Source organism: Lactuca saligna, chromosome 8, assembly GCF_052625555.1.
Source record: "Lactuca saligna cultivar CGN05327 chromosome 8, ASM5262555v1, whole genome shotgun sequence".
Lineage (NCBI taxonomy): Eukaryota > Viridiplantae > Streptophyta > Magnoliopsida > Asterales > Asteraceae > Lactuca > Lactuca saligna.
This window is the reverse complement of record NC_136424.1, coordinates 179,085,956-179,095,930: the sequence shown is the minus strand read 5'-3', so window position 1 is coordinate 179,095,930 and position 9,975 is coordinate 179,085,956.

Sequence of the window (9,975 nt, the reverse complement as noted above, 5' to 3'; positions counted from 1 at the left end):
GGGAAGGCGCCATCATGACCTGTACATACTCGCCAAGTTTTTGTTTATGTGATTTTAGGACATGTTTTTACTATGATGAAAGTGGATACATTATATTTAATATTATTTTATGAATGAAAGTATGTTTTCGAAATGAAAAATTTGTTTTGAAAAATTCGGTGTTACAAATTGGTATGAGAGCCTTGGTTTGAGGGATTCAGATTTGCCTTTAGGTGTATTTGAACTCAAACTGAGGATTTGAGAAAGTTTTCATAAAATAAATGATTTTCCCAAGAGTAAAAGGATTGAGAACGAAAAAGAGGAAAGCAGTGTATACGATCAGCCAGTGCCCGAACGGTAATTTCCTCAAAATACCCTTACATTATGTGTTATGAGATATGTTATGATATGATATGCATGCTAGAGTAGGCTAAGTATTCTTATTAGGACTAGAGTTGCCTGATTTGTGATGCCTTAGCCTAGGGAGATTACTACTATGAGATGCTTGAGAGTGAGTAGTTAGCAGTGAGGAGCTTATGAGAGCCTACCAAAGGGTAGCTTGTGTGTGCAGCAAAAGATAGAGTACTTGTGTTATGGGATCTGTGGAGGGGGACTTGGAATGAATATTGATGCAGTGTGGAAGGTAGTATAGGGCCCGTACTACTGGAAACACCGGATCAGTGAACAATCCAATTAAGAATCCTTAGGATACTAGGGAGCAAGTAGGGTTGAGTTATCTAGTGCGAGTATGCTCGAGCGAGTCTCTTATAATTTTTATGTTGTATTTCAGAGACATCATGGTTGGGACACGCCACAGGCCATGGACTAGCGAGGGCGGTGCGAGCGATGAGGAGCTCCGCCAGATGATTCACGATGATATGGATGCTACCATCTGAGCTGAGATTCTAGAGATGTCCAGGTCTATCAAGACCACTCTGATTGAGACTTTTGATGAGTGGTATGTTGCTCTTACTGATGCTGCTATTGCTGCAGCCACTGTAGCCGTTGCTGCTGCCAGGCCTCAGGGAGGTGATGCGTTGCTGTACCGGGAGTTCAGCAACACGAAGCCACCAGAGTTCGATGGGAATCAGGATCCGATAGCCGCGATAAGGTGGATATCTGACATTGAGGGGTGCTTTTACACATGTTCATGTACGGAGCATCTAAGGGTACGATTTTCTTTGAACCAGCTTCACTTGGGAGCGAAGGATTGGTGGAAGTTCGCGACAACACACTTCACTTCTGTAGAGCTTGTTGCGGTGACCTGGGAGAGGTTTACCGCTATGTTTCGAGATGAGTACGTTCCCACGGTGCAAAGGGAATGGCTGGCCCAGGAGTTCTTGACCCTCAAGCAGGGTACTGAGTTTGTTACCACGATTACCCGTATGTTTCACGAGAGGGCGATGTTTTTCCCTGAGCAGGTGTCCACAGAGCAAGCACGTCTGAGTCGACATCTAAGTATTATGAGGAGGGACATTCGCGAGTTCATGGCGAACTCGACGTACCAGAAATTTTTCGAGCTTCAGGAAAATGCTCGGAAGAGGGAGATCAAGTTTGAGACACAGGCCAGATAGAAGGCCGAATCTCATAGGATAGAGAGGTGAGCGGCTCAGTCTCAGCCGGTAGCCAAGCGGGCAAAGCCTGCCGATGCGAGGTCAGGGAACTAGATGGTTTACACTTGTGGTAAGTGCGACAAGGGTCATGAGGGGGTATGTAGATCTGGATCTTGCTACAAGTGTGGCAAGGAGGGGCATATGGCGAAGGATTGCCCCAAGGGATTTGCACTGTGTTTCCACCGCAACCAGACTGGCCAGCAGAAGGCCGAGTGCCCACAGCTGTGGGGGTCGGCATAGGGAGCACCACATGGATCTACCCCTGCTGTGGAGTGAGCTATAGAGAGTAGGCCAGTGAAGGCTGAGGCGCCCAAGGCTCATGGGAGAGCCTTTCAGTTGACAGCGGAGGAGGTTCGCGTAGCGCCTGATGTTATGGCTAGTATGTATCCTTCCATTTATTTATGCTATGTTGAGATATTGTGTTTATATTATGATATGTGTAGGTACTTTTTTGTGAATTCTGTATCTGCTTTGGTGTTGTTCGACTCGGGTGCGAGTCGGTCATTTTGTCTTTAGCGTTCAGTCAGCACATCAGTATTCAGCGGGAGGCGATGAGTCGACCTCAGCGGGTTTCTACAGTAGACGAGCGAGCGGTGTATGCCAGGGATGTAATTCGGGGATGTGTGCTTGAAATCGTAAGTGTTGAGTTTCCGATAGATCTAGTTCTGGTAGCGATGGGGGACGTCTGCATTATAGTGGGCATGGATTGGTAGAGTCACTTCGGGGTTGTTATTGACTGTGAGCGATAGTTGGTAATGATATGAGACCCTAGTGGGGGAGAGTTGACGGTATATGGTGAGGGTATCCGAAGTGAGTCAGTGTTTTGTTTAGCCGCGAGAGCCGGGCAGAGTCTTTAGCAGGGTTGTAAGGGGTTTGTAGCCTATGTGTTGGATACCCGGGCAACCGCGGGTAGGTCGAGTTCAGTAAATGATGTTCCAGTAGTGCGTGATTTTCCGAATGTTTTTCCTGAGGAATTGCGGGGTGTGCCTCCCGAAAGGCAGGTGGAGTTTCGCATTGATTTGGTTCCGGGAGCAGATACTATCTCCAAGGTGCCTTATCGTCTTGTGCTGCCAGAGATGCAGGAGCCATCCTTGCAGCTTTAGGTGCTGTTGGGGAAATGGTTTATTTGGCCGAGTAGCTTACCTTGGGGAGCTCTGATCCTTTTTTATAGGAAAAAGGATGGTTCGCACCGGATTTAAATTGATTACCGGGAGCTGAGCAAGCTGACGGTCAAGAACCGTTATCCGTTGCCGAGGATCGATGATTTGTTTGATCAGTTGCAAGGGGCATCTTGGTTTTCCAAGATAGACTTTAGGTCTGGATATCACCAGATGAGAGTGCATGATGAGGATATCCAGAAGATGGCGTTCAGGACGCGTTATGGGCATCATGAGTTCGTTGTGATGCCCTTCGGGCTCATTCATGCACCAACAACATTCATGGATCTCATGAACAGGGTATGCAGGCCGATGCTGGATTGGTTGGTGATTGTGTTTATTGATGATATTCTAGTGTATTATCTTGTTAATCAGAATGGTATACTGGTTGACCCGGCTAAGATTGAGGCGGTGATGAGTTGGAAGTTGCCAAAATCCACTATCGACATCAGAAGTTTTCTGGGATTGGCTGGTTATTATCGGAGATTCATAAAGGATTTCTCCAAGATTACAGTGCCACTTACACGGTTGACTAGGAAGGGAGTTGTTTTCTCATGGGGTACTGAGCAGCAGACCTTGTTTGAGATTCTTTGCCAGAGATTGTGCGAATCCCAGGTGTTATCTCTTCCAGAGGGAGTGGATGATTTTATGGTATACTGTGATGCATTGATATCAGGGTTGGACGCGGTGCTTATGCAGAGGGGGCATGTGATAGCATATGCATCGAGGCAGTTGAAGCCTCATGAGGGAAGGTATCCCACTCATGATCTGGAACTGGGGGCAGTGGTGTTCGCTCTCAAGATCTGGCATCACTACCTGTATGGGGTTCGGTGTACTATATACACGGACCACTAGAGTTTGAAGTATTTAACGGATCAGCCTATCTTGAATATGCACTAGAGGATATGGTTAAATGTGGTGAAGGATTATGATTGTGAGATCTTGTACCACCCGGGCAAGGCAAATGTGGTAGTCGATGCTCTGAGTCGTAGGGCAAAAAGTGCCCTGATGCGAGATATGTGTATGAGGATGACAGTGATCACCCCAGTGTTAGATACCATCCAAGAGGCCCAGGCACAGGCCGTGAGGCCAGAGAACCGCAAGAAGGAGCATGTGATTGGGCATATATAAGAGTTTGTGACTAATAACCGCGGGCTTATGACTTTTCATGGTCGAGTATGGGTGCCTTTTAAAGGCAGAGCACGTGGTGTTTTGATGGAGGAGGCGCATAGATCGAGATTTCTGATCCATCCCGGGGCCACTAAGATGTGTTTGGATCTAAAGAGAGATTATTGGTGGCCTTGCATGAAGAGGGATATTGCGTGGGTTGTAGAGAGATGCTTCACCTGTCGCTGGGTTAAGGCGAGCACCAGCGGCCGCATGGCAAGTTGCAGCCACTTGAGGTTTGCTAGTGGAAGCGGGAAGAGATTACTATGGATTTCATCACCAAGTTGCCAAGAACCTCAAGAGGTGTCGACGCAATCTGGGTGATTGTAGATCAATTGACGAAGAGCGCCCATTTCCTTGCTATCAGTGAGAGTTCTTCTACATAGAAGTTGGCAGAGGTATACGTGAGAGAGGTGGTGTCACGACATGGAGTGCCAATCTTGATTGTGTTTGATAGAGAGGTGTGTTTCACTTCTAGGTATTGGAAAAAGTTTCACGAGGAGCTGGGTACAAGATTGCATTTCTACACAGCTTACCATCCTCAGACCGACGGTCAGAGTGAGCGGACTATTCAGATGCTCGAGGACATGCTTCGTGCATGTGTATTGGACTTTGGAAGGAGTTGGTATGTTGCTCTTACTGATGCTGCTGTTGCTGCAGCCACTGGAGCCGTTGCTGCTGCCAGGCCTCAGGGAGGTGATGCGTAGCTGTACCGGGAGTTCAGCAACACAAAGCCACCAGAGTTCGATGGGACTCAGGATCCGATAGCCGCGATGAGGTGGATCTCTGACATCGAGGGGTGCTTTTACACATGTTCATGTACGGAGCATCTAAGGGTACGGTTTGCTTTGGACCAGCTTCACTTGGGAGCGACGGATTGGTGGAAGTTCGCGACAACACACTTCACTTCTGTAGAGCTTGTTGCGGTGACCTGGGAGAGGTTTACCGCTATGTTTCGAGATGAGTACGTTCCCACGGTGGAAAGGGAATGGCTGGCCCAGGAGTTCTTGACCCTCAAGCAGGGTACTGAGTTTGTTACCACGATTACCCGTATGTTTCACTAGAGGGCTATGTTTTTCCCAGAGCAGGTGTCCACAGAGCAGGATTGTATGAGTCGACATCTGAGTATTATGAGGAGGGACATTCGCGAGTTCATGGCGAACTCGATGTACCAGACATTTTCGAGCTTCAGGAAAATGCTCGGAAGAGGGAGATCAAGCTTGAGACACAGGCCATATAGGAGGCCGAATCTCATAGGATGGAGAGGTGAGCGGCTCAGTCTCAGCCGGTAGCCAAGCGGGCAAAGTCTGCCGATGCGAGGTCATGGAAGTATATGGTCTACACTTGTGGTAAGTGCGACAAGGGTCATGAGGGGGTATGTAGATCTGGATCTTGCTACAAGTGTGGCAAGGAGGGGCATATGGCAAAGGATTGCCCCAAGGGATTTGCAGTGTGTTTCCACCGCAACCAGACTGGCCAGCGGAAGGCTGAGTGCCCACAGCTGTGGTTTTTGGCATAAGGAGCACCACATGGATCTACCCCTGCTGTGGTGTGAGCTATAGAGAGTAGGCCAGTGAAGGCTGAGGCGCCCAAGGCTCATGGGAGAGCCTTTCAGTTGACAGCGGAGGAGGCTCGCGTAGCGCCTGATGTTGTGGCTAGTATGTATCCTTCCATTTATTTATGCTATATTGAGATATTGTGTTTATATTATGATATGTGTAGGTACTTTTTTGTGAATTCTGTATCTGCGTTGGTGTTGTTCGACTCGGGTGCGAGTCGGTCATTTTTGTCTTTAGCGTTCAGTCAGCACATCAATATTCAGCGGGAGGCGATGAGTCGACCTCTGCGGGTTTCTACAGCAGACGAGCGAGCGGTGTATGCCAGGGATGTAATTCGGGGATGTTTGCTTGAAATCTTAGGTGTTGAGTTTCCGATAGATCTAGTTTCGATAGCGATGGGGGATGTGTGCGTTATAGTGGGCATGGATTCGTTGAGCCACTTCAGGCTGTTATTGACTGCGAGCGATAGTTGGTGACGATACGAGACCCTAGTGGGGGAGAGTTGACGGTATATGGTGAGGGTATCCGAAGTGAGTCAGTGTTTTGTTCAGCCGCCAGAGTCGGGCAGAGTATTCAGCAGGGTTGCAAGTGGTTTGTAGCCTATGTGTTGGATACCCGGGCAACCGCGGGTAGGCCGAGTTTGGTAAATGATGTTCCAGTAGAGCGTGATTTTCCGAATGTTTTTCCTGAGGAATTGCAAGGTGTGCCTCCCGAAAGGCAGGTGGAGTTTCGCATTGATTTGGTTCCGGGAGCAGCGCCTATCTCCAAGGTGCCTTATGGTCTTACGCCGCTAGAGATGCAGGAGCTATCCTTGCAGCTTTACGTGCTGTTGGGGAAAGGGTTTATTCGGCCGAGTAGCTTGCCTTGGGGAGCTCCGATCCTTTTTTTTTTTAAAGAAAAAGGATGGTTCGCACCGGATTTACATTGATTACCGGGAGCTGAGCAAACTGACGGTCAAGAACCGTTATCCGTTGCCGAGGATCGATGATCTGTTTGATCAGTTGCAGGGGGAATCTTGGTTTTCCAAGATAGACTTTAGGTCTGGATATCACCAGATGAGAGTGCATGATGAGGATATCCAAAAGACGGCGTTCAGGATGCGTTATGGGCATTATGAGTTCCTTGTGATGCCCTTCGGGCTCACTAATGCACCAACAACGTTCATGGATCTCATGAACAGGGTATGCAGGCCGATGCTGGATTGGTTGGAGCTGTGTTTATTGATGATATTCTAATGTATTATCTTGTTAATCAAAATGGTATACTGGTTGACCCGGCTAAGATTGAGGCGGTGATGAGTTGGAAGTTGCCAAAATCCACTATCGACATCAGAAGTTTTCTGGGATTGGCTGGTTATTATCGGAGATTCATAAAGGATTTCTCCAAGATTGCAGTGCCACTTACACGGTTGACCAGGAAGGGAGTTGTTTTCTCATGGGGTACTGAGCAGCAGACCTTGTTTGAGATTCTTTGCCAGAGATTGTGCGAAGCCCAGGTGTTATCTCTTCCAGAGGGAGTGGATGATTTTATGGTATACTGTGATGCATTGATATCAGGGTTGGACGTGGTGCTTATGCAGAGGGGGCATGTGATAGCATATGCATCGAGGCAGTTGAAGCCTCATGAGGGAAGGTATCCCACTCATGATCTGGAACTGGGGGCAGTGGTGTTCGCTCTCAAGATCTGGCATCACTACCTGTATGGGGTTCGGTGTACTATATACACGGACCACTAGAGTTTGAAGTATTTAATGGATCAGCCTAACTTGAATATGCACTAGAAGAGATGGTTAAATGTGGTGAAGGATTATGATTGTGAGATCTTGTACCACCCGGGCAAGGCAAATGTGGTAGTCGATGCTCTGAGTCGTAGGGCAAAAAGTGCCCTGATGCGAGATATGTGTATGAGGATGACACTGATCACCCCAGTTGTAGATACCATCCAAGAGGCCCAGGCACAGGCCGTGAGGCCAGAGAACCGCAAGAAGGAGCATGTGATTGGGCATATATAAGAGTTTGTGACTAATAACCGCGGGCTTATGACTTTTCATGGTCGAGTATGGGTGCCTTTTAAAGGCAGAGCACGTGGTGTTTTGATGGAGGAGGCGCATAGATCGAGATTTCTGATGCATCACGGGGCCACTAAGATGTGTTTGGATCTAAAGAGAGATTATTGGTGGCCTTGCATGAAGAGGGATATTGCGTGGGTTGTAGAGAGATGCTTCACCTGTCGCTGGTTTAAGGCGAGCACCAGCGGCCGCATGGCAAGTTGCAGCCACTTGAGGTTCCCTAGATGAAGCGGGAAGAGATTACTATGGATTTCATCACCAAGTTGCCAAGAACCTCAAGACGTGTCGACGCAATCTGGGTGATTGTAGATCGATTGATGAAGAGCGCCCATTTCCTTGCTATCAGTGAGAGTTCTTCTACATAGAAGTTGGCTGAGGTATACGTGAGAGAGGTGGTGTCACGGGATGGAGTGCCAATCTTGATTGTGTTCGATAGAGAGGTGTGTTTCACTTCTAGGTATTGGAAAAAGTTTCACGAGGAGCTGGGTACAAGATTGCATTTCTACACAGCTTACCACCCTCAGACCGACGGTCAGAGTGAGCGGACTATTCAGATGCTCGAGGACATGCTTCATGCATGTGTATTGGACTTTGGAGGGAGTTGGTATGTTGCTCTTACTGATGCTGCTGTTGCTGCAGCCACTGGAGCCGTTGCTGCTGCCAGGCCTCAGGGAGGTGATGCGTTGCTGTACCGGGAGTTCAACAACACGAAGCCACCAGAGTTCGATGGGACTCAGGATCCGATAGCCGCGATGAGGTGGATCTCTGTCATTGAGGGGTGCTTTTACACATGTTCATGTACGGAGCATCTAAGGGTACGGTTTACTTTGAACCAGCTTCACTTGGGAGCGAAGGATTGGTGGAAGTTCGCGACAACACACTTCACTTCTGTAGAGCTTGTTGCGGTGACCTGGGAGAGGTTTACCGCTATGTTTCGAGATGAGTACGTTTCCACGGTGGAAAGGGAATGGCTGGCCCAGGAGTTCTTGACCCTCAAGCAGGGTACTGAGTTTGTTACCACGATTACCCGTATGTTTCACTAGAGGGCGATGTTTTTCCCAGAGCAGGTGTCCACAGAGCAGGAACGTATGAGTCGACATCTGAGTATTTTGAGGAGGGACATTCGCGAGTTCATGGTGAACACGATGTACCAGACATTTTCGAGCTTCAGGAAAATGCTCGGAAGAGGGAGATCAAGCTTGAGACACAGGCCATATAGGAGGCCGAATCTCATAGGATGGAGAGGTGAGCGTTTAGTCTCAGCTGGTAGCCAAGCGGGCAAAGTCTGCCGATGCGAGGTCATGGAAGTATATGGTCTACACTTGTGGTAAGTGCGACAAGGGTCATGAGGGGGTATGTAGATCTGGATCTTGCTACTAGTGTGGCAAGGAGGGGCATATGGCGAAGGATTGCCCCAAGGGATTTGCAGTGTGTTTCCACCGCAACCAGACTGGCCAGCGGAAGGCCGAGTGCCCACAGCTGTGGTTTTTGGCATAGGGAGCACCATATGGATCTACCCCTGCTGTGGTGTAAGCTATAGAGAGTAGGCCAGTGAAGGCTGAGGCACCCAAGGCTTACGGGAGAGCCTTTCAGTTGACAGCGGAGGAGGTCCGTGTAGCGCCTGATGTTGTGGCTGGTATGTATCCTTCCATTTATTTATGCTATGTTGAGATATTGTGTATACATTATGATATGTGTAGGTACTTTTTTGTGAATTCTGTATCTGCTTTGGTGTTGTTCGACTCGGGTTCAATTCGGTCATTTTTGTCTTTAGCGTTCAGTCAGCACATCAGTATTCAGCGGGAGGCGATGAGTCGACCTCTGCGGGTTTCTAGAGCAGACGAGCGAGAGGTGTATGCCAGGGATGTAATTCGGGGACGTGTGCTTGAAATCTTAGGTGTTGGGTTTCCGATAGATCTAGTTCCAATAGCGATGGGGGACGTGTGCGTTATAGTAGGCATGGATTGGTTGAGCCACTTCGGGGCTATTATTGACTGCGAGCGATAGTTGGTGACGATACGAGACCCTAGTGGGGGAGAGTTGACGGTATATTGTGAGGGTATCCGAAGTGAGTCAGTGTTTTGTTCAGCCGCCAGAGCCGGGCAGAGTCTTCAGCAGGGTTGCAAGGGGTTTGTAGCCTATGTGTTGGATACCCGGGCAACCGCGGGTAGGCCGAGTTTGGTAAATGATGTTCCAGTAGTGCGTGATTTTACGAATGTTTTTCCTGAGGAATTGCAAGGTGTGCCTCTCGAAAGGCAGGTGGAGTTTCGCATTGATTTGGTTCCGGGAGCAACGCCTATCTCCAAGGTGCCTTATCGTCTTGCGCCTCTAGAGATGCAGGAGCTATCCTTGCAGCTTTACGTGCTGTTGGGGAAAGGGTTTATTCGGCCGAGTAGCTTGCCTTGGGGAGCTCTGATCCTTTTTTTTTAAGA